The sequence below is a fragment of the Sturnus vulgaris genome, chromosome Z (assembly GCF_052056855.1).
Source record: "Sturnus vulgaris isolate bStuVul1 chromosome Z, bStuVul1.hap1, whole genome shotgun sequence".
Classification (NCBI taxonomy): domain Eukaryota; kingdom Metazoa; phylum Chordata; class Aves; order Passeriformes; family Sturnidae; genus Sturnus; species Sturnus vulgaris.
In genome coordinates this window covers 31605621-31631663 of record NC_142283.1, presented here as the reverse complement: position 1 = coordinate 31631663, position 26043 = coordinate 31605621, and the positions used below count along the sequence as shown (strand labels likewise).

Below are 26043 nucleotides of genomic sequence, written 5' to 3'. Positions count from 1 at the left end.
GACTTACTGGGCTTCCTTTGACTGTATGTGTAATTACATCTGAGGGTGCATTGATTCTAATGACTTACATGCAATTTTTGGTATTGGCATTTCAATAGCAAAACACCAATATTAAATTTAAAGTTAGCAATAAGTTACTGCTAGTAAGAATAGACTAATATATCTTCATGATTATGAGCTTGTATGGGGTAATGAGATGTTTTTAATCAAACAAAAGGGTAGGTTCAGAGTTGTTATTTGAAATTCTGTTTTTATAAAAGGTTTGAGGGACTATTGGAAGTAAATTCTCTTTCATTATGTTTTTTGTTTTCATTCTTCTGAAAAGATTCCTTACTGCCTATTCAACTTGTTTTCCTAACATTCTTGTGGTGAATTTGGGATGCACAGTGCATAACATCTGTGAATTTTCATAAAATGAGGCTTTGAAAGTCTTCTCTATACTTTTCATTTGATGTTAAAAACCTCCCTGAGTAGATTTTAGGCATCTCAAGAATGTTTCTCTTTACTGATCTAGATTATACTAAGTGCTGCTATAAAGCGCTATATACCTATAGATCTTTATGACTCTTTATATTTCAGAAAAAAAAAAAGAAGAAAAAAAGAGAGCCATGCATGTATGTCAATACATATATATGTCTTTTCAAAAGAGAAGAGAGAACATTATTTGATAAACTGAAATTTTTCATGTGAGTAAATGTTACACATTTTTGTGCCTGGGACATTTCAAAGAAAGTAAAATTAGATGAGAGGTAGTGTTATCCAACCAAGGCTGTTGTTGATGGTGTGTTTTTGCAGGCAGATTAACTTAGTTTCCTTCCCTAGGTGGCCAACACTACTGTAAGAACTGGTTTTTCCTTCCAACCCTCAGTTTCAGCCTACAAAGATAATTTTTATATTACCAGAGGTAGCTAAATTTCTCACCAGTGCAGTACTTGTATAGAAATAATTTACTATCTGTTCCAGAATCTTCCATATTGACTCATATTTCTAATACTTAAATTTCTACATTTCTTCAATAAATACCCTGAATTTGATGTATTAGTGCCTATATATTGGGGAAAATATGCATCTCTTAAACAATCCTAGAGGAGAACACAAGAAATTCTGGATGATTGTATTTTTCTCCTGTTCTTTAACCTACAAATCTAGGTTATTAAAAGTACTTATCCAGGGATTGGGTAATAAAGTTTGTTAAGGTTTCTCATAGTTCTCAGTGTTGCCAAATCTGCACACCTGAAAATAAACAAAGGCTATCATAATGCTTTCCTTTTGAGACCATAAATTGCTATTCTTTAACCGGAATGAAAAATTTGAATAGCTGTGCTGAAATTACTAGAAATACATACATGCTGTTATGTAAATAAAATAGAGTAAATCCCCTGAGTTTTATAAAGCCAGAAGGGGTCTGATATTCACTAAGTTCTTACCATTTCTTTTGTGAAATTCAGGCTTCTTCTAAATTCAAAATGCACACCCAAAAATTCACTTAGAGACATCTTTGCTTACACTGGAGATGCAAGACCTTCTGATTCTTGAACCTGCTAGAATAAATTAAGACTATCATTTTCATTTTTTTGTGGTGCTATCATGTGCTGTTATGTATGCAATCATCTGCATACTTTGAGTTGTACATAGAGTTATACTCCAAGTTATACTTAGCCTTTAAATAAGTGTTAGGATTGATTTTGGAGTCCTTAAGTTTACTGAGTCTTGATTTGCCAGATGAAATTCAGAAATATACTTTAGACCATGGACTTTAGGCATCCACATTCCAATATAATCAACAAGTGTTTAAAACTGATATACAGCAAACAACGCCTTTCTTTGGAGAGACTTATGATTCACCTAGTGAACATGTTCCTGTTTCTTCCCTGGTCTCTCCAAACATCAAGTGATGTCTACATTTGCAGGGTAGTAGAATTGCTGTTGAAAAAAAAGAAATCTTAGAGAAGCAATCTTCTGGAAAAAGTTAAGTTACAATCTACAAATAAAAAGATGTTGTCTTTATGCCTGGAAATGTAGCGAAGCTTTGTTATTCAACTACTCTGAAGATATTTCCTATGCTTTGCAGAAGATAAAGACACCTTGAGAAAAGCGAGAAGATCTGTTGTCACCCTTTAGTAGCAATGTCAATAGGCTTCCATTTTCTGTTAGATTATGTATCTTGGTTGAAACAATAAATTCTCTCCTTCCTGACTTCAGGCCTTGCTCACAATCCTACTATGCATCCTTAAATCTTTCTGGTTTGCATTTTTGTCATTGCAATCTTTGGTTTGGAATTTTGAAATGACAGCTGATCATAGTAGAATATTGTGCTGCATTTCATTAATCAGAAAGTGTATGAGCAAGAAAAAAAAGCAATAACTTTGTATGTCATTACTGTAAACACAACGGTGACACCAGAGCTAATGTAAAAGATAAAAACTTTAGCAAGATGATGTATGCAACTCTCCAAAACTGAACTGAATGGGTTGGTTCATTTTGATGCTGAAAGAAGAATTTGCACGTCCAAAAGTGGTCTTCAATTCCTGGCTGGCAAAAGCCAAACTAAATCAAACCAAACCATAATCTTGATAATCTTCAATGTCCCTTCCAACCTAGGCCATTCTATGATTCTGTGATTAAAAAAAATCTTTTCGATTACAACAGCCTGCTGATATACAGATTTTTAAGAACTATATAGCTGACCACAATTTGACACCTTATATTTTTTTACATAATCTCTATTTTTAATGTAGCTGTGGTTTCTGTAGAATATTTTCAGTACCACTAGGGATTGTATAGAAGTTTTTGGCAGGAACATTAAGTCTTAATATTGAAAAGCAAGTTTCAGAGCTTTATTTCATCCTTGTCTACTGCATCACTATGAATTAAATCACCCTTAGACTATAAAATCAGATTCACCTTTTAAGTCTAATCATGAAGGCCACTGCCTTCTGCCTCATTTTATTTAGGTGTAGTGGACTTTATGCCAGGGAATGTTTAATAATGTGAGATCTCAGGCCTGAAAGTCCCAGAACAACAGGATGCTGAAAAGCTACAGTCAAGTGAGAGCAGTGAGGAACTCCGCCAGCTCCCTGGGAAAGCTTTGCCCTGAATCCATTAAAAAGCCCTTGAGTGTGCAAGGAGGAACAGGTGACCCAGCCATGTGAATGAGAACAGCTGTAGGTCAGTAGAACTTTGATGTAATGCAGTGAGACTTGTCTTGAGAAGGCACTTAAGGAGAGAGGCCACACAGCACAGTTCTTGGCCTCTCTGGAACACACAAAAGAGCTAAGGGTATTCAAAACAGAGAAAATTGTATTTTCTGCAATGGTTCTTTGGAAGTGTTTTCATTACAAATATTAGAACAGAAAATTCTAGTGTCATCACATTTGTATGCACAAAAGCATGAAGGATGAGAAGTGAATATGGAATAATAAAAAATAAGTATTCTAATGAAAATTTGGGGCTAGAGGAGTGTCATCTTCCTTTCTTTATAAATAAAAAGAATCTATGAAAAAAGTATCTTCAAATTTCAAAGAGGGTTATCAAGATTTTGTCAAGATTTCTCTTGCATTTGTTAGTTTGTTCAGGTAGAGTTCCTGTGCTGAATTAGGTATTCTGTCTCTGAAGCATACTGACATTGCTTGAAAGCCATTATTTGAACTCAGTCTAGTGAGTATGTAGAACAAATCAGTGCAAAATTCATTTTTTTCACACATAAAGCTGTTAGTGCCTGTGCAAACGTGAGTATACATTTGAAATCTGTCAGTAATAATTTCTCTACAAAATTTGGCACTTTAATAGGAAAAAATAATTTGGAAACAATTGCACAAAATCAGAACAGATTTAATTTAAAGACTCCAAGGAAAAGAGTGATCCCATACAATTTTTTTTTAATTTATTCATTCTAAAAATAGTCATTTACATTAAGCAGAAAAGCAGTCACCATTTAATTTCCTTGATGTCTTGTCTTGATCGAGAAAATCAGTTCCTCTGTTGGACATAAAGGTTCATCTGGAAAATGAGGTGAATAGAGAAAAACACACCAAGAACTGTGTTAATTTAGTTTTCCTTTGGACACCGGGATTTTAAATAGGATGATCTTTAAGGACCCTTCCAGCTGAAGTCTTTCTATGATTCTATGATTACAAAAACAGTAATGCCTTTCAGAATCAGAGATTCACCGTTATGCAAAAAAGTAGGCTACCTCTGCAGTATTCACATGTATACAAAAATTTGCCATTTTCATTAAAGTCAAATTTGCAATGAAAATTAAAGGTCATATCCTAAACTAATCTAAATCATATTATCTCTGAAGTTATGTTAGTTTACAAGAAATTATGACGATCCTTAGATCTGTTTGGGAAATTCTGCTGACTCTGTATTGAAGCTCATGGAAGAAATATTTTGAATTCTTTCTAATGAAAAATTTTATGAAAGTTTATAAAATTCAGGAGAAGCTTGTTGCATGCAGTAAAAATACATCTATTAATTTGAATAATGAAATATTAGGATTGCCTACACTGTGCTATCAAATTAGTAATTGTTTAACAAATTTATGAAGAGAGAGGGAAAAAAAGTGACAGCTGTATTGTACCTACTTTAAAGATCAGTATTTACAATATCCATAGAAAACAAACATCTACCTAAATCTTATAAAAAGTAAATAAAAATCAACCCAAACAAACAAACAAACAAAATATACACAAAAAGCCCCCCACAAAACAAACAAACAAAAAACAAACAAGAAACTTGCAAGCAAACAAGGAAACAACCCCCCAAAACAAATAAAACCCCAAACCAAAACCAAAATTAAACTAAATACCACAAACCCATTTATTTTCATGCAAAAAATCTTAGTAGATGTACAAATTATATCTAGTGAAGGAAATTGAGGACACACATCCTAAAATTATGCAAATATCTTATGCCTGTGTGTTTCCTTACAGCTCACAGCATACTTTCCAAACAATTTGGTGCTATGTTTTTATTAATTATGGCATTTGCACTGAATATTTTTTTCCAGAATCATAATTTAAGACACGTCAGATGACTCAATCATAGAAGATTTCCTGGGTACGAAGTAGATAGACAGACTGAGCCACTGAAGTTACTGGTATGGTCAGGTACTTCTAAAACTGTGCTTATCTTATGCACTGCCTAATTTTTCTTTTGCTTCTTTTTCCCTCTTTAGTTTGAAAACGACTCTTAGTTTTAGGAAGGATGTTTAAAATGATGGAGTTTCCTCATTACATCTCAAAATATCTTAATCATATCCGGATTCATCTGTCTATTTTGTGCTATTTACAGTGTCCTACGTTCCCACTTTTTCATTAACTACCCTTTAAAGGAAAGTAGCTCTTCATAATTGGACAACTGTCTTCTTGTGAAGCAGGACTGCTTTTGATAGGAACAGAACTGTGGCATTTATAACTTTAATAAAAATTTTCAAGGTATCTGTGGTGTTTGAAATAGCATCTGGGCCCGTAACATACACCATAATCAGAGAATCAGAGTAGAATCATAGAATGGTTTTGTTAGGAAAGGACTTTAAAGACTCTCTAGTTCCAATCCCAAGAGCAGGGATGCCACTTACTAGATCAGGTTGCTCAAAGCCCCATCCAGCCTGACTTTGGACAATACCAGGCATGACGCATCCACAATTTCTCAGGGCAACCCTTTCCACTTTTACCACCCTCACAGTAAAGGATTTCTTCCTAAGATCAAATCTAAACTTTCCTTCTTTCAGATTAAGGACATTATCCCTTTTCCTATCACAATGTGCGCTTGTGAAAAATCCTACATTTGTGCAATGCAAGAGTAACATGATGAAGAACAGGGGGGAAAAAAATCAAATAATTAAAACCCCAGAAGGAAGTTAGATCAGGCTTGGATAACCCCGGGGAAAAAATACTTTTAACACATCTATGTTGTTGAAAAAAAGCTGCATAGCATCCTAAAATTATGTCAGTGATGGTGAAAGTGATCAAAATTTTTAAATGGGGGTAAGAGACAGAAGAAAGGATATAGAGGAAATGTGGAATTAAGTTGCAGTATAAAAGAAATGCCAGTGAAGTTCCAGTGAGAGTCAATTTTTGTAAATTTGACCTAGATGACAGGTTGAGAAAAGTAAATCTATCAGAGGAAAAAGTAAATTTTGAACTTTGAGTGGAAAACATTCTGATTAATGCACCAGATCCATTTGCATTAAGATTTTGATTTTAACTCTGCAAAATTCCTTCACATTATTTAAACTGTACAGCTGTGAAGGCTACTCTATACTTTGAGCTGTAAATTATGTGGTGTGATAGTATTCTAGCTTCATTTAACCATATGATAGAGCTACTCAGCTCTGCTGAGCATGTTTATGGGAATTCATTTTACAAAGATGATATGCAATGTGCAGAAACAAAATGAAATAGTTATTGTTGCTGTTGTTAGCAAAATATATATTTTGTGTGTAGCAGCAGATAGATGGATAATTGTTAGCAGAACTGCATCCTGTGAAGAAAGACGTATTTTCTGGGTCACTAAATATGCAGTTCACTCTGTTTAAGTAAAACAAGAATTGAAGGGTAGAAGACTTTTGGTTGCAGTGGATTGGAGATTCTACCAAAACATGGGTTTTGGTAGTCAGAAAAGGTTTTTTTCTTCCTTTATGAACTGACCAGGTTCTGGAATGTTCCCTTCCTTCTTGAATTCCAGTTTTTTGCCTTAAGTTCATTTTTCCCTCAGTACACAGACAATTTCAGATAGTAATCTGTATGTCTGTGGTACATACAGATAGTGAGATGCTGTGAAGGCTATCACATACTGTCTCTCATTTCTTTCCTTTCAGTTACATAAATAATGAGAATTTAAATGCTGTCACTCCAGGATTATGTGAACTCTTGAACATGACCAAGATTTCTTTGAGAGTGGCTGAGACCAGCATTGGGTATTGCAAGCTCTAAGATATTGTTTCTTTCTGCCTTCAGCAATGAATGTATCAGCTTAATTTCAAATCAGCTGTGAATAAAATTGAAGTTGTCTGAAGGACTCTGTCATAGAGCTTTGTCTGCCCCGTCAGGGTCTGGCTGGAGGGACTGCATTGCCTTGCACTTGTGCTCCTGTCCAACTTACCTTGGAGATGCATGTGGAAGATTGGGTTTGCATGAGTGGCAGCCAAACGTGAGCACCGGTTCCAAAAAACAACTGCCCGTAGAAACTGCTGTGAGTCTTCCCTAAAAACTGAAAAGGAAAATCATTAGTGCAATTTCACCGATCAGAAAAAGAATTTTTCCTTTTCAAATAGATGAGGGTTTTGTTTCCAAAATGCTGTCTTTTTCTGGAGGCTGCTGCATAAAGGAAAAAGCTAAATACTTCAGAGAAAAACCCACATGAATAGTTATGCTGACATTATTAAAGTTCTCTCTTTACTACAATGCCTAGTGTCCCCCTTCAATTAAAATAGCATACTTAACTTACATAATCTTCTAATGATATCTTTCTGGCTAAAATACTGGGATTTTTATCTCCACTCTCAAATTAACATTGTGATATACTCAGTATACTCAATAAGACAAAAGCTACTGGAATAAGAATGAAAATTTTGTGTTTTCTGAAATATGTATTTAGCAGAGCAATCAATTTTGAATAAATGCTTGTTGGAAAGTAGTTAGATAATTTCGCCTTTAAAGACACTCTTTTCCTGAGGTCTTTCAGTACAAGCACATTGTACTTTTGAGTATATTTATTGTTTTAAAATAATTTATCCTTCTTTTTGAGATGGTTCTCAGATCTCAAGTGCATACAAAAATAATGTTGAAAAAAAAATTTAAAAAGACAACACAAAATTGTCTGGGTAGTTTTGTTTGGTAAAATGTGTCTGGTTATATTATAGCATCCCATGAATATTAGCTTTATTTTCAGTTGAAATCAAGGCTCTGAAAAGTAGCCTTTAAAGAACACAGAGGACTAGACAAGTGTAAGGCTTCTATGAGTCTTCTAACTGTGTCCTGTTTGGTGATACCAAAACACCACTGAGGATATACTCTCCAACAGAGATTTAGTCCTTATACTCCTGTATAAGCTATAATTGTTGCATATATGAAACGTGATAAAAAACTTATTATGTTTTGAAATGAAAATCCTCAGGGGGAAAATACCCTGCCCTTTGTTTTGTATATTTTCCAGCTATTCTTCTGTCCCTGACACACACTTTTAAAAGAGTATTTGCTACAATAGAATCTTATGGCATTTATTAATCTAAATGGTAAACAAAAGCATTCAAAAGAGACCCTTCAAAAATTCAAGAGAATCTGAATGTATTTTGAGGTAAGCCTTTAGTTAGGTATCACTGATATTTTTGTCTAAATAAGGAATCTCTGCTGAAATCATTAAGGCAATTCTGGACAGTTCTGTAAGTGGTACAAAGGACTAATTGTTCCCCTTCCTCTCCCAGGTAATAATAGAAGCTGTTCCTTCCTTGGTCTTCAATTTTCATTAGTTCATTGTTTTGTTTAAGTACTCAGGAATACCATAACACAACTGTCAAACCTGTAGTTCAAATAATGTTACCACTATAGATTATGTGATACCTTTTTTTATGTTCAGGAAATGTGTCACAAAATCTGTAGACAGGAAGACAGGACCAATTATAGACTCTAAATATTGGGTTTTGGTTGGTTTTTGTTGGTTTTTTTTTTTTTTGCTTGTAGTCTTAAGTACTGTGTGGACGGACAAAGCCTGAGTAAAGACTGAGAAAGATGAAGAATTTTGAAACCACAATTTTGGAGAAAAGTTCTAATTTATTACAATGTATTTCATTCTTTTGTGACTAGTATTAGTTATATTAATGATGCAATAATTGACCCACCATAAAACCATCCTGACAGCACAAAAATGAAGATTAGCAATAAAAGGTCTCCAAATGAAAACTTTTAAAGCTCTCAGAAAGACACAAAGAATTGTTCAACAAGTACTTGGTTTAAGCTAAACTAAATGGATCATATTTTAAAAAATTAATCTCTAGAAAAATGCTTTGTTTTGAACATATTTAGTTCTGAAAATAAACCTGCAGGAGCCTGTAAACACAGGGAAAACATTGTAGTTGAAAAGAGGATTCATAATACAATTTCTTTGACATAATTTAATTTGTACCTGAATGAACCATTTGGCAAAACCAAAAAGGAGTTCATAAAATATCTGTATCATTGAAATCTTTTTTATTAGAAATTAGAAATATGACCAAAATTCCCAAGTACTGTTCCTTTGTGTGAGCAAATTTTTATCACAGTCAGATGAAATGAGCTTTCTCGTGGGTTTTTTTGTTGTTTTTTTGTTTATTTGTTTGTTTGAAGTAATTAACACGTATTAGTTAGCCTGGATAAAAGCATGTCTTAGCTCCTATCAGTCTTGCAAAGGGAAAATTACTATGTTCCCTTTCTCAGCTTTTTTTATTATTATTAATATATGCAAAAAAATAGTAGGAAAAAAATGATACTCTGAAATTTAATCTTAAAAAGGAAGTAGTTGCTATAAATTGACCAGATACACTGGGCTTCCATATGAAGATTGAATCTCTTGACAAAAAGACATTTGCAGGACTGTGGGATACTTTGATTTGTAAAGACACTGTCAATAGGAATAAATAAGCACTTCCTCTCAGAAAAATTGAGTCAAACAAAGAAATGTCCTGGAAGAAATACGGGAGCTCCAAAGGGAATATTTTCAAAGAAGGGAAAATTTCTGGAACTGGTTATTCCTGGAATTTATTAAGTACAATTTGTATCTAGGTTGAAGAACCTATCAGGAAAGTGAAACGGAGCAGGATCTTTCCTTCAACAACCAGTATACAATCTCTCAGGCAAGAAGGTCTGAATAAGTGGGTTGGCAATATTGAAATATTTAGCTGCTTCAGCAGTCTTATAGGGTGCACAATAGCTCTGTTCAAAAACTGAGCAGCTCAATAAGGAGCAGCACCTTGTGAGAGCCAGGACAAAGGTGTAGAAGGATGTTTTGGCCTGAGGATCTCATGTCTGTGCATGCAAGCACAAGTGATTTCTTTGCAGCACTGCTGTGCAATTCCAGTAATTCTATATGGCAGCCAAGGTGGCTGTTTCCCTAAGGGGATCAGAGGAGGGAGGATTTCAGCTATTTCCTGTCACTTTGAAAAGCATCATTTTAGACTATCTTGCTAATAAATGAAGTGTAGCTTAGGGCACAGAGACTTACCTTTCAGATACAATTTCAGTCTGAAAATTTTGGAGATCTAATTTTACTTGTATATTCAGGTTTGTAATGTGATTATTAGTATTCAATGATATTTGGCCATGAAATAATTCTGGTTGTTATGAAGAGCTTGGTAGAATGGACTTTCACACTCAGGACTTTTTTTTCCTTTTTCCTCTCTAATAATAAGAAATTTACTAGATCATAATGGTTAAGACAGAAAGGATTTTAAAAATTTTAATTTTTTTAAAAGAGATTAAATGAAAAAAGTTTTCTGAGATTACACATTGAACTGCTGAAAAAAATACTCAGAACTTCTAATGCAGCTCTTTGTTTATATAGCTGAATAAGGTAATTGTTTTCTGAGCAGAAAGCTGAACCAAAGATTATTTTGTGTTGGAAGAGATCCAATTTCCAAAATCATATAGTCCAACTAATCTGCCATGATCAAGGACATTCTTCACTCGGTCAAATTCAAAGCCTGGCTTTGAACACTTCCATGGGTAGGGTATCCACAACTTCTCTGGATAACCTGTGTCAATGTTTACCATTCCCATGTAAAAAATACATTGTACTTATATATCTTCCTTACACTAAGTCTACTCAAATACTCTCAAATCTCTTTCAATTTAAAACTCTTACTGTTTTTGCTGTCCCTTAGGAACTTTGACAAATCTCAGTGTCTTTCATACAGACTCCTTTTTAAATATTGGAAGAGTGCAATGAGGCCTCCTGGAGTGTTCTCGTCTCTAGGTCAAAAAATTTAGTTTTCTGAATCTTCCTTCACAGGGAAGATGTTTCAGCCCACTGGTCATTCATGGGTCATGGAAGATCATTTACACGGTCATATTCCAGACCTGCACTAGCAGTTCCGTGTCCTTCCTGTGCTGGGACCCCAGAGCTGGATGCAGGGTTCCAGCTGGGGTCTCACCAGAGGAGAGCAGAGGGGCAGAATCCCCTCCCTCCCCTGCTGCCCACTCTGCTTTGGATGCAGCCCAGGACACGTTTGGCTTTCTGGGCTGGGAGTGCCCATGGCTGGGTCATGTCCATGTTTTCATCCATCACCACTCCCAGGTCATTCTTGGCAGGGCCAGTCCCTTCATTCCCCAGCCCCTACTGATACTGGGAGTTACCCTGACCCAAGTGTGGGACTTTGCACTTGCCCCTTTGAACTTCAAGAGATTTGCACAGGCCCCCCTGTCAAACCTGTCAGGGTCCCTCTGAATGGCATCCTTTTTTTCCATCAAATGCAGTTTGTATAGTCTGCAAACTTGCTGAGAATGTGCTTAATCCCACTATGTCATTGAGGAAGACGTTTATGGCATAGTTGCCAGTATAGACCCTTGATGGTAATCTGGTTTCCACCTGGACACTGAGACCCTGACTATAAAAGTTTTTGAATATGGCCATCCAGACATTTCTCACCCAATTAAACATCCATCCATCCATCCATCCATCCATCCATCCATCCATCCATCCATCCATCCATCCATCCATCCATCCATATCTGTCCCATTTAGTGGCAGGAATGTTTTGGAGGACCATATCAAAGACCGTATAGGTAAATGACATCTGTAGTTCTTTCCTCGTTCCCTGTTCAATCATTCCATCACAGAAAGCCACTGTATGAATTAGTATGATGATTTAGTCTCTGAAGTCACATTGGTTGAGTCACCTTCCAGTATCCAATATGGTTCAACATATGTATATCATAGTTTCTTCCAGGAGAAACTGCACCTTACAAGGCACAGAGATGAGGCTGACTGGTCAGTCATTCCCAGAATTCTTCTTTTTATTAATTACCTTTTATTATATCGGAAATAATTTTTGGTTTACTTCTTTTATGAGAGGGGTTTTTTTCCCATTCTTTATTCAAAAATTTAAATGTGACTGCATAATAATGGAATAGAAAATTATATGGCTTGTCTTAACTAATTCTGACGTTTCTTAGGTCTAAGCTACTAGCTTGTTTTCCATTATTTTGTGAAACTGAATATGAAAAAAACTAAGGAAAATCCTTGACAGAGGTCAAAATTTTCAGACAAGAATATTGCAGTTACAAAATACATATCCAGCAAACCCTTGATTTAAGACAATATCTCATTGATAGTGTTCTTTCTTATGAAGTTGCTCCATGGATCTTGATTTTCTTGTCAAGTTCCAAAATTACAGAAGAAAACACCTGCAGTCATTATACCCACTGAATAGTGCATAGAGTACTATGTCTTCACCTGTGCAGACACAGTTGACCTAAGTTGCCATTGTCACATACCACAATGCTTGTTTTAGGCCAGTGAGTTATTTCCCTGGAAAATGTATTCCTGTAGAGGCAGAATGTTAAGTGTTGATAGCTACTCTATTGTCTTGCAAACATAGTGATTTTAGGGTTGCAAGTTGCTGCTTCATTGATGAGTTGGTGCAAGACCTCTAATTAAAGAAAGACTCACATCTGCTTTTGTGTACAGCTAGAATTATTAATAATGGAAAAAATATTTCTTCCTTGCAAGCACTGCAGTTTTTTCTGTTTCTATTTATTAAGAGCAAATTTCTAGAAAAAAATTATATTCTACCTCTATACTCAGTGCTGCTCTTAATGTAAAATTGCTGGAGATGTGTCAGGATATATTCTTTTTGATCCTCTGTATTTTCTTTCTCCTTTCCCCTGAACAACATGTCAAGACATTTAAGAAAACATACAGCACCAGCATTTTCAATAAATAGGTATTTTCTTGTAAAAGCACTTATGAAATATCTTGCCGGTTTTGGTTGTACAGTTTTGTGACATTCAGACATATATCACATAAAACACACAAGCCTTTCTTAATAAGTTCATAAATATAAAAACCAAATATTTTCTTTTAGTTGGGCTTTTTTTTTCTTTTAAATCCTCTACATGAATCTTACTGTTAGAAATTATTGATAATTTTTGGCAATGTATGTGATAACTGAACACAAATGAGCCACTCAGTTCTAATGGTTGCTAGTGGAAAAGAAGCATAAAACCTATTAAAAAAACAGAAAAATAAATGTTTCCTAGAATTAATTCTAAGACTTAATTCTCATATTTGTAAGTAAGTCTCTTGAGGTAAAGATAGGGAATATACAATCCATTATACACTTCAGCCTAAAGAACTTTTTATGGAATATTTTTATTTAATTAACTACCCTTCCTACAAAGCAGTAAAACTCATTGATATTTAGATATAAATGACATAAAATTGGTTCTCTGGCTCTTCTTTTGTTAGTACCCCTACAGTATAAATAACTTTAATAGGATTTTGCACACTAAAAATAAATTTTCATATTAAACCAAGTCAATTTTCCTATCTTTCTATAGCCTCCTAAGGGGAAGCAGATACATGAATAAGATAATCCATCATTAGTAGCAATGGTGTGACTAAAACACTATTTAAATACAGCCTGAAAAAGGGTACTTAGCTGGTTAAATTTTGGAAGGCTGCATAATGCTTTCAGCTAAACTTGCTGACAATGTCAGCTGGGGTCATCAATCCATTTGATGCTCTAGTGAGCTTAAATAAAAAAATGTGAGAAAGTTCATGGATGCAAAATAGCAGATAAAGACTATAATTGTTACAAAACACAAAGAACAGTGTTAGACCTTGCACTTCCAAGTAAAAAGCAATGCAATAAGAAACAAGAAACTGTATTGACATCCCATTTTAATCCTTGTTAGAGCATTTCTTAAGACTTACATTCCAGATCAAGCTACTTTGAAAAACAAGTTGATTTTAGTTTGGGGGCTTTTTTTGGTTGGTTGGTTGGTTGGTTGGTTGGTTGGTTGGTTGGTTGGTTGGTTGGTTGGTTGGTTGGTTGGGTTTTTGTTATGTTTTGTTTTGGATTGCTTTGGTTTGGTTTTTTTTGTTTTGTTTTATCAAAAAACGTCTCCCCCAAACATGTTCAGGAGCAACTGTAGAAATTCTTTGCTGAGAAAGTGACATTTCTCATGTAAAAGTTTTCAAATGTTTGATACATTTTCTTTTTTCACCATTCTTTTTTATGTATGCACAGCATTTCTGTATGTATAATAGAAAATTAGGATTTATATCACTTCCCTAAAGGATCATAAAAATAAACAAAAGAAGCAGATTTTGAGTTGCTGCAGACATTCAGAAGAAACTTTGAAAGATGTGTCATAATTTCATTCCAGACAGCAATTAACCACGTCAGAGCCAATTTGTCACTTCCCTCCAATTGGATGGGGGAGAGAATTGAAAGGGTAAAAATGAGAAAATTCCTGGATTGAAAATAAAACAGCTTAATACATGAAATAATAATGACAAAAATAATAATCAAAAATGTAGTGAAAGGGAAAGTAAAAAAAAGAGAGAAAAATAAATCCCGAGAAAAACAACTGTTCACCACCAACCAAAGGTGCTCAGGCACTTCCCAAATGGTGCTGGAAAGCCCCTGGCCAGCTTTCCCTGTAGTTTATGTGCTGAGCATGATGCCACATGGTCAGTTGGAGTCAACTGTCCTGGTGTGCTCCCTCTCAGTTTCTTGTGCAGTGCTGACCTCATTATCAGCATAAGAAGCGGAAAAGTCCCTGACTTAGTTTAAGCATTGCTTAGCAACTGAACCAACTGTAGTGTTATCAACATTATTGTCATCCTAAGTGCAAAACACAGCACTGTACCTGCTGTGCAGGGAAACTAATTCTGTACCACCTGAAACTGGATGGAAGGAACATGGACTTGTTCCATTTATTTGTTTTCTGTTTTCTTATCCTTTCTCTTTCCATGCTCTGCTGCAAACAGCTCCTCTTTAATCTCACAGTCTAACCATGAAATGTTATGATAGAGACGTAAACGGAAAGCACTAATTTACTCTAATTATTCAGAATGGAAGAGGATGTTCCTTCATTAAAACAGACTCACCAGTCTGATTGCTGTGTTATTAAATTTACTGTTAGAAAACAAATGCATAAAATATTAAATACAATGAAAACAATAATGGCTGTTAGACTTGCAGGAGGTTTATACCTTTGTTAAAATCTCCTCTATAATTGTGTTCTTCACCTGTCATTAAATATGAACCAAATAACTCCCTAGTCTTGTTATCTTTGATACGAACAGGTTTTTGCTCTATAAAGTGGAGTAGAATGAGATACTAAGCTAATACAAATAATTGAACACAATCTAATAGAATTAGCATCCTGATACTAATAATTTACCATCTGAGAAGAAAAGAAAGTTTTGCTGTTGCTTCCTTAAAACCTTGCTTTTCTCTTTTGGTGGGATGAGTTCAGATGTGGAAGTTATGTAGTGGGAGAAGTCAGTTCAGATTAAAAGGAAAAAGATTGTATGGATTAACTGACAGACTGGGTTATATTCAAAGTTCATGTCAAAAAGTATTAAAAAGTGGTTCTCAGCTACTACACTTTAAGCATTAGATATAACATTATTGTTAACTCAAGTCCCAATCCACTGTGATGTTCCCTCTTGGGTTTTGTGTGTTTTTAATTGAACCTGGTTAAGATCTTATTAAAGGAATTGTCTCATTCTGTTTTTTTTTCCTCATAGTATAGTCTGGGTAATACATTAATTCAAAATAAATGAAAGAGAAAGAAAATTAAATACACTGCTGAGCAAGACCAAAATTTTACATGGCAGCTTTTAACCAAATTCAATGGACTTAAATTTCTTGGTGGTAGAGATCTCACAAAGTTTCTGGGATTAATTCCCAAGTGAAATGTTTTAGCCATGCTTGGAGGAAAGAAATAGTGAACTGAGACAGGCAGGGATTATATTTTATTTTGTTTTGCAGGTTTTAAGGCTAGCACATAACTAGCTTGACTCAGACAGAAGAGAAAAAAATCTTCATTTCCATTTAAATTCCATTCCATTTAACCTCTAGTATTGTACATCTTTTACATCTTTTATCTCCAGTATTGTAAAGAAACCTATGGACACTTAAATTGAAATAATGTAATCATTAAAAAAATCTGATATGTAAACACCGTTACTTAATATATTGAACATAATTTTCATTCAAAGATTAGCTCAACAAAGGTAAAACAGACATCTAATACCATTATAGGTTTCAAATGCTTCCTATAAATATTATTTATATATATATATACTTCTATAAATGTTTCAATATTCAGATTTTGATGGATTGGTTTCACACAGTTTAATTACATATTTTACTCTAATGTTATACAGGTATCTAATGCTTTGTTATCTCCCTCTCAAATACATGTAGGACCAGATGAAATGAAAAGTGATCATATTTCCACTGATTTGGATTGCATCAATCTCTAATGCTTAAATTTTCCTTTTCTCACTAAATTTTAGTTTCGATTTTTGTACTCTCTCTTTTGGTCTTTTATTCTTTTTATTCGTTGTGTTTTCTTTCATACATTCTTCAAAGCTTTTCTTTAGTATTGCTCCTTCTTTTTTTGAACATTCAATTTAGGGCAGCAAGTGATCTTTCCACAGAGTGTTTTAAGGCAAACTAATGTAAAATTTTATTTGAAACCCAGCTCTTGTTTCCATTGAAGGCAATAGTAACATCAAGGTATTCATTATGAATAGGAGTTGGTCTTTACTCACTGGAAGCCAATGTCTGTCTATGAATATCAGGGTCTGAATGGAGCTGAAGTTCCTAAAATGAATGTCTAGGATTAGGATAAGCTTTCTTAACTTTCTTAAACTTTCACCCATACTGCTAGTCCAAAGGGAAATTTCTTTGACTCACCTCAGTTGTGTTGAGGCCAATTTCCATCCTTTCTTGTAACACAAGCTTAGGCCTCAGCTGTATTGTAACTGGAAAAAAACATAAGAGGTTTTCTTGCCTGAACATCATAGTATACAGAGTTCGGATTTATGGGGCAGTGCCACTACTAGTAGAACACAAAATTGCTGGAAATAGGTAATCCTTCATAAAACACAAAAAGTTAGGAATGGCTAATCCTTCATCTTTGCTTGCCAGGCTGAGTCTGAGATTTATTAGAAGGCTTTAGATAGTAAGTTCATAAGAAAATTTACTTGAAATATGTCAATATTATCAAGTTGTGTGTTGGAAAATTTGACTCCTTACTAGACGTTAAGCAAAACAATAACTTGTAATGCCTACCTGTATTAAAAATTACATGTATAAATAAAACATAGTAGGTTTTGGTGACGTGGTGCTCCTTTTTGTGTGCCTGGGCTGACAGCTGCCCTTGTGCTGACTCTAGGCTGTAGTAACACCTAGTCACCTCACTTCTGTTTGTGACATAGAACAAGCATGCAGCAGACACTATCTAAGTTAATCCTCTGTAACCTATTTCACTTATGGTTCTCCTGTTTTAATAAAACATGAACCAGAAATATGGAGAAATTTCTCATTTTTACTTCACAAAATCTCTTAGGTTTCCTTTTTCTACTTAACAAATATTATTTTAATTTTTCAGGGCTAAAAGCAGTACACGAATTTTTTTTGCTGTATTTTTTTGGCTGTTAACATGCCAAATATATATATTAATCAGATATGCAAAGTCAGTGAAACCACTTCATATTTTAAAATTATACATAGACAAAAACTTATTCCAGTTATGGAGTCAGGTTAAAGTTGTAGCATACTTCCCCTCAAAAACACCAAAGAATTTTTACACCTCAGCCTATATATTTATTTTGAGGCTAAATTACCACCTGGGGCTTTTCCCCCTTTCTTACTTTTTTTTTTCTCCTGACCAGGTCCTTAGAGAAAGAAAGCGCTGTTATTTTATTGTAACTTATTGTCAGTAATTTTCTGAGTTGCACTGTTTGAAATGCATTGTGAAAACGTTTTATTTTCCTTCTTAATATAGATCTTAAGAGAACAATTCAAAAGTCCTAGAAACACAAGAGATACAAATGAAATGGCTGGAGACTTATTCCTTTGGGAATTGCAGTGTGACGTATGCAAGAATATGCAGTGACATCAAAAACATACCTTCTAAAACCTGTGTATTTTGAGCGGGGGAGGGAGGGGAGAAAATTAAACATCAAAAATTCCAAGTATTTTGTTCCATTTGGTAGCACTCTAGGTTAAAGACAAAAAGGACAAGGCAGGAATCAAAATATTTTAGTAAATTGCTAATTCACTATTGTGAAGGGGAAAAGTTGTATCTAAATGACAAGCAACTTGAAATCTAGGAGTGCACCGATGTCTTTTCTGCGCTATTCCTCCCCATCAATTGCCTCTTCTTTGGCAACCTCTGAGTAAACATTAGTCAGGTAGTTTGAAAAGCAGCAGTGTGCTTCCCCATTGAGCAGGCTACTTAATGAACTCCCACTACTTCTTCCCAGACGTAAATGGAGCACCATCTACCACCACTGTCTCATCCAGTGAAATTAAGTAAAGAGGTATGTGAGCCCTTCAAAACCTTTGTATTGCCTGTTCTCTATACAAGAATTCAAAATATCCTATGAAAAGTGTATAGTATTTTTACCTCTCCATGGAAGATATAGGGAACAGCTAATCTACTGCTTACAGATTATTATCATTTTTCTGTGCTTTTGTATTATGCAGACAGTCCTTGATGATACCCATAAAATGGTAAAAGTCTCATTTAAGAGTTTTAAATAAATATCCTTGCAGTTAATAGATGACTTCATAAAAGTTAGTTGGCTTTATTCATCAGATTGTACCACACACAGATGCCATACTGGGCTCAATCACATCACTTGCTTGGTAAAAGGTTACTTGTGGGATCTGTAAATACCACTGTTAAAGTCAGATTTGTATATGCAGATACATGCAGGTTTTTTTGCACAATATAAATAGACTTGAACTCTCTACCTAACATGGATATCCTTGATGGGAATGGGCAACTCACGTTTTTGTTCCTGAGCATGGTAACTTGGAAATCCCTTATTTATATTCTGTGTCTTTATTTGTAAAGCTCTGTGAAGTTTTGTTGAAGTTCCCAAAGGGGTTAATTAAAATATTTGGTCTATTTAATTTCATGTAAATTTCATCATCTCAAGTTTTAGATTTAAGTGAAACCAGAAAAAGCTCTGTTTGTTCATGACTTTGATCTGAGGCCATCAGGGCCTGCATGAATTTCTTCAGGCTTGGCTAAGGGTCAGCTCCATGTTGACTCAGTCAAGCTGAAGATCAGTGAACTTGGGTAAAGAAGGGCATAGTGCTATTTATACACAACTGCGAATTGCAAGGAGAGTTATCAATGCTGCTGCTGAACAAAAGGAAGTTCTTTTTTCCCATCTTCCTGACATATATATACCCAGTTCCTTAAAGTACTGCAGCCAGTGTATTAAAACTGGGATCTTGCTCTTGAGATTTGAAAAACTGCTGTTCACTGCTACCCACTCCCTCTTTACAACCACTCAACACCACTAAAACACAAGCAGTTGCATCTATGCTGCCATGAGATTTTTCATGGCTGAATTGCTTTTGGTTTGAAACCTGAAAAGGAAGATACAGATATCAGGGAATTTTTCTGTTTAGCTCTTCGTTGTCACAATACCATGCAGAGAAACACTCATTATTGCTTCTTGAGATCTCTTGTAACTGAAGCAGATATAAATATAAACCCAAAATATATCTGAAAGACAAAGGCAAAGGAAGAAAAACAAAGAAAAAGTAAAACAAAAGTAGCATCAATTTAACTTCTGTCTCAAAAACAAGTATACCGTTTATTCACAATAAAAGCATCTGGTATGTTTATCCTTGTTTGTCTAATAAGTTTTGTTAGCTATTGATGGAAAATTGCTGTAATTAAAGAGTACACTAAAAATAGACAATGTATAAATTATATAACATGAGAATAAACTTTAATAATAAAATATTTTATCCACACAAATTTTACTATTTTAATTTATTGTAAATAATATCACAAAATAGCACACTATTGAAAATAAAAAGTAAAAAAATACACTTCATGATCTCAGAGCTGCACCCGTCCTGTAGAACCTTACACTGGTCTAAAGGACAACACATGTATTTGTGAGTTTTGCTTTACAAGAAATTCCTAAGGTGTTTCCTCTCAGCTCACACTAAGAGTATGACTGGGAAAATCTGTTTGCTGGATTCTTAATATCAGAGATAGCAAAAAGCATCATATATAGCTTTGGGAAAAACTGAAATTTACCAATAAGGTTAAATCAGAGCAAGATTGGTTGTTTCCCATTTACATAAAAAGTTGGGTGTCCTGTTTCATAGGTTGGTAAACACAGGAATGCACTTCTCAGAAGATCAATTAAAGCTGTGCGTACATAAAAAGATAATTTTTTCATGTGTTTTTTGAGGTTTTTTTGCTTGTTTGCTTTTTTTTTATTTTGTTTGGTTGGTTTTGGGTTTTGGGGTGTTTTTTGTTTGGTTTGGTTTTGTAGTTGTTTGTTTGTGGGTTCTTTGTGGGTTTTTTTGGTCTTCTTTTAGGTACCAGTCACTGTCTTCTTTCCTTTTTGTGTAACTTGCCTCAAGTTGTGAAATACCATCCAACCTCCAATGTCCTAGGAACAGTAGAACAATCACCTTGGAGCCGTTTTTCACAGGTCTGTGGGCTACAAGTGCTCACCTGTGTTGTAGCACAGCACTGTTTCTGGGGAAAAGGCAGAAAGAATGAGCCCCAGGGGATTTGTGTGAGCCATGTTTCCCTGTTCTCATGGGAATGCCATGTAAGGGCATGCTGATAAAATACTCACTCTGATCTCTTCAATCCTTGTGGTTGGTCCAGAAACCCCCAGAGCTGCCTTTCAGAGGAGTTCTTTCTCTCTGTGACTCTGCTTGTAGAAGAGTATCACAGGAAACTGAATCAGGAGGAAGAATGGAAAGACCAGCTCAACAGGAAATGCATCTAGTACTTTGCTACTAGTAGGAAGCTCTAGGCAGCATGACGCATCCCTGCATTGAAGGCTGACTCCAGGAGCCAAACTCTGTCCCTAATTAATAACATAACAAATATGATACATACTGGTTACCGAAACCACTTTCAGTAGAATGAACAAATATCTCACAGCTGCTACATTTTATTTCCCAACAAATATTTCTGATAACTTTGAAGGAGCTGAACATTGTCTGTTTTCTGATTATTACCCTCATAATTAGTGTGAAAGGAAACCAAAGCATTATCTTTCCCATCTCTTCTTGTGCGTCCAGGAATGTATGTGAGTAAAAGGACAGATGATAAACATGGTGGCATCTGGATTTAAATATGCCAGTAGAGGTTTGTTCCTTTAGATGAAAGGTCCCTGAGTCAACAACTCTTGCTAGCATCCAGCCCACGAAATAAACTTTATCCTCACGAAATTGCAATTCATGTGGCAGGGAAGAACACACTGTATATGAGTGCAAACCTGTAGAAAGTTTGTATATTGGATTGTTCTTCTATAAAATGTGAAAAATTGCATAAAGTATTCAAAGGAAGGTACTGTTATCCAAACCTCAAGAAGATGTTGCTACTAAGCCTGGCAGTATTGGAGCCTTTGCATTACTGACTTTGATTATGCCTTACTAATGGCTGGTTTCTTTTCCATCTCATTGGCAATAGTTTTGTTTCCTTTCCTATAGCTTTCTGTCAGGTCATTCAGAAAAATTCATATTCCGGAGATGAGGAATGGAAATTACTCTGCCTATCTTAAGAACTCATAAGTATCCTATCCTCAAAAGAGATGTTCAGAAAATCAAGAATTATTTAATCCTTCTGCACGTACTGAGAGGAGTCATACAATTCGGTTCTCTGAGACCACAGACAGGCTCATCATCTCTGCTGTCTCAGACACAGCGGAGTGAAGTGAAATGGGTAAGAATCTGTGAAAAAAGCCACAGTTTTCTGGGACTACTTTTTCATAACTTCTCTTCTGCAAGCAAAGGTTTAGATTCTTTCTTTTATGTGAAAGAGAATTACTGTATCATAGAATCATAGAATGGTTTGGATTGGAAGGGATCTTAAAGACCATGCAGTTCCAACTCTCCTGCCATGTGAAGGGACGCCTTCCACTTGACTAGATTGTTCAGCCTGGCCTTGAACGCTTCTGGGAATGAGGCATCCACAACTTCTCTGGACAGCCTGTGCCAGTGCCTCGCCAGTGTCACAGTACAGAAGAGGAATGAAGCCACGCCTCAGCTGCTTCTTATAGAACTCCCATTCAGCTCTTTCTTCAGCCTTGTTTCCCTCCCCGAAATGCACTTGAGTACCTCCACATTCTTATTAAATTGTAGGGCCCAGATCTGTGCAGTTTCACTCAAGGTGAAATAACACCAATTGTGTTCACATAATAGGTGAAAAAATTGCTACAACTAAGGTTACTACCCCATGCCTTTTCTTCGTAACATAACGTTTCCATCTGCACACTTCTACTGATCTTGGGTTTTATTCTATGTTAGCCGCTTTTAAGGAGTTTTCATGAGTTTTCAATAGATAATGCCAATTTTATGAAGAAAAGGAAAATGATGATTTGATGACAAGGGCATTTTATCATAGGAGAACAGAATTGGCAGTCAACCATCAGGATCATGAAGTATGACTTCTGGCCCTGCACAGCACATCCCCAACAACCAGACTATCAGCCTGAGAGAGCTGTCCAAATGCTTCTTGAACTCTGTCAGGTTTGGTGCTGTGACCACTTCCCTGGGGAGCCTGTTCCAGTGCTCAACCACCCTCTGGGAGAAAAGTTTTTTCCTGATATCTAACGTAAACCTCCCCTGACTTAGTTTCAGACCATTTCCTCAAGTTCTATCACAGTTCACCAGAAAGAAGAGAACAGTACCTGCTCCTCCTCTTCCCCTCACAAGGAATCTGTAACTGCAGTGAGATCTTTCCTCAGTCTCCTCCAGCTGAACAGACCAAGTGACCTCAGCCATTCCTCATACAGCTTCACCTTTGGCATCTTCATGGACCTCTTCTAAATGCTCTCTTCATACTTCAACATCTTTCTTATACTGTGTCACCCAGACCTGCCCCCAGCACTGGAGGTGAGGCTGCCCCAGGTCAGAGCAGAGCAGGACAATCCCCTCCCTTGCCTGGCTGTGATGCTGTGTCTGATGCCCCCAGGACAGGGTTGACCCTACTGGCTGCCAGGGCACTGCTGGCTCATGTTCAGCTTGCCACAGACCAGGAACCTCAGGTAACCTTCTGCAGGACTGCTTAAGAACATGAAACAGGTTGTAATGCGTTCAAGAATACAGTTCCTCCTAGCTCAAGATCCATCTCTGTCAATGCACAAACCAGATACTTAAGATATGGTTCTGGTATACACAGTTCAAGATTGCTGGAAGCACAGCTGAGAAAAACAGCCAACCCCTGCAAAATTGCTTCTAGGAGACAATGGCATTCATCTTAGACAGGAAACAAAATAACAGTGTTCACCTTTGCAGTTCAGGATGGAATTATGGCATCACCGCATCAAGAAACATGGGATGGGAGTAGGAGAAAGATCAATTAAAAATGAATGGTTTGCATGATTCAAATTATTCAGGGAACATGTGGAGCATAAAGGCAATAACAAGCTTGTAAACAGTAGAGGAAGCTAAGGTGCATAGAGATTTTGTATTCTAGGGTAGTGGGCTCTCCTAAGTAGTGCAGTAATGTGAAGGTGAATCAGGACTAAAGCCTTGTAATTCAAAAAAGATTTCCTGGAGCATGGCTTTAACAGATTTTAAGATTCTCGGTGGGCCCATAACACATGAAGACAACAGCCAAATTTGTCACTGTGTTGTTAAATCAACAGTTGAATCACAGCAAGATCAGGAATGCATCTGTAATGCAGTACTGACAGTAAAAAGATGCAGAAATGGGCTGGCACAATCTGACTTTTTGCTTCTCATGTCAAGATCTGTTCATAGGGAAAACAACCTTGACCCAAAAAAGGTGATGTCACTTAGACTTTATGGGACTTGAAATACAGGTGCATGTAGCATTGCAAGACAATATTTTCATATTCCATGAGACAATGTTTACTTTTGAAAGCCCCCAGTACTATGTGAGGAGACAATCATTACGTGACAGAATAGTTGCTATGGACATTTATCATCAATATAAGGAAATATGGTTGTGAAATGGACACATAAATAGGTAGCACTTGCAAACTCTAAGCAGAGTGCACAACATAGCATGTGGGACTGCCAAAATGGATTCAGCTCAGCCCTGCTGCTCTTATGAAAGAACAGTGTTCACAAAAATGGGAAGGAAGCTCAGTATTTTTACCCACCAGTATTTTCAGTAGTTGTGTTTGGTGAGCAAGAAATGGCAATAATGGAATCATACAGTAGTCACACCTTTTTTTAATGGAAATACACCCATTAGAGTAATATATGTTTTATTAGGAAATAAAACAAAACAAAAGAGAATAAATTCTTCAGGCAATAGACTGATCTCTGATTGTGTATCAGAATTTGATTCTGTAGATTGTACACCATTTAGTCTTGAAATTATTTTGTTGTAATCTGGAGAAGTGGATATTTAATTACATTCTTAAAATGGAAAAACACTAAGAGGAAAAATTGAAAAACTACGTCTATAATGTGGTTATTCTAACATATTAGTATCAAATTAGTATCCTGATCATGGTCATGTTGGCTATTCTGAATCTAGGATTTTACCTTTTTATTCATGAATGAAAATCCTAATAGCTTTGTTTCATTTCAGAGGATGAAGAAAGTGCTTCAACTTAGAGCTTTTTATGAAATCACATTATTGGGAACTAGGTATTTTTTTCTAAGGCTTTGCATTGATTCAAGGCTGCTGGATAACACCTGCAAAAGAAGTTGCTGCTTATTACCAACAATTGAGAATGTACTACTTGATTTATCCAGAGAGCTGTAGTGACAGAAAAGTGGCAATCTACTCCATTTGATAAAAGGTGCACTAAAGACTCAGTAAGAGACAGTGAATATATTTAAAAGGAATATTCTTTGCTCTTTGGAAAAAAAATCATCACATCAGGTAGGTTTGTTCATGAGTTTCAGAAAGCATCATGAGAAAACCATTGCTGAAAGTATCCAGCTGACCAAAATGCCTGTTATTTAACTGTCAAAGCTGTCAGGTGAAAATGAGGCCTTTTGCCTCAAATCACCTGGAAAGAGCCAATATGATGACCCAAGATCACATTCTGGCTTACTACAGAAATGCCACTCCCTTCCAAAAACATGAGATAGACTTTCATGGGAGACTGTACATAGTAAAAAAAAACCTGAGATGATAGATAAAGGCAATGTAGATGGAGGAGGTATCCTATATGTCAGAAAGCATTTCAGTAGTTCTAATGCTCTGACAGTATCTTACATAACCATAAAATAGACTAGACCATAAATTTAGATTCTGCCTTGTGTACCTAAAGAGATACAATTATGCTAAAATAAATAAAAAATAAATTTAAGATTAGCAAAGAAATGTAGCATCCCAGTAAAAAAGAGGGGAAAAAGCTCTGAATCGATGATAACAAATACATTTGGTTTGCTATCTGAAAAACTGTCCTGGAGTAACTTGTGTTTCCTGCCAAATTTGCCCTAAACCAGGCCAAATACATATAAGGATGTGGCAAAAAACCAAAATGTACTGAAACATAGAATGCATTCTACCACCATCTGGATTAAGAACATTAAAACAAAGTTACAAAAATGAACATATGGTGGTGTAGCCAGACAGTTTTAGTCACTCTGAGAACATCATCTGTTAGTCTTTCCTATAAGAGCTAGAAGAAAACTAAGCAGCATAGAAAATATAACACTGCAAAGAATAGAACTTAAACCAAGTAAATTCAAATTTCTTAGGAATCACAGTTACATAAATACAGGTAAATTTTTTAATCACATATTGGAGGATGACCAGAACTTACAAACTTCAGAAGAAAGACAGTAACACTTATTACCCTGAGTGTGAAAAAAAAAATTCAAAAGAAAAAC

General features: G+C 35.6%; 1 protein-coding gene across 12 annotated transcripts in view; it reads left to right on the top strand.

Annotated features, from left to right (window-relative positions):
- Positions 1 to 26043, top strand: part of LINGO2 (leucine rich repeat and Ig domain containing 2) — a 687670-nt gene that overhangs the window by 320578 nt on the left and 341049 nt on the right. For 2 of the 12 annotated variants that reach the window (XM_088156125.1, XM_088156130.1), the window contains exon 2: positions 5012 to 5101. The exons of the other annotated variants lie outside the window; for them this stretch is intronic. The gene's annotated coding sequence lies outside the window, so the exon portion shown is untranslated. The remainder of the gene's footprint in view (positions 1 to 5011; positions 5102 to 26043) is intronic. 12 annotated transcript variants of the gene reach the window in all.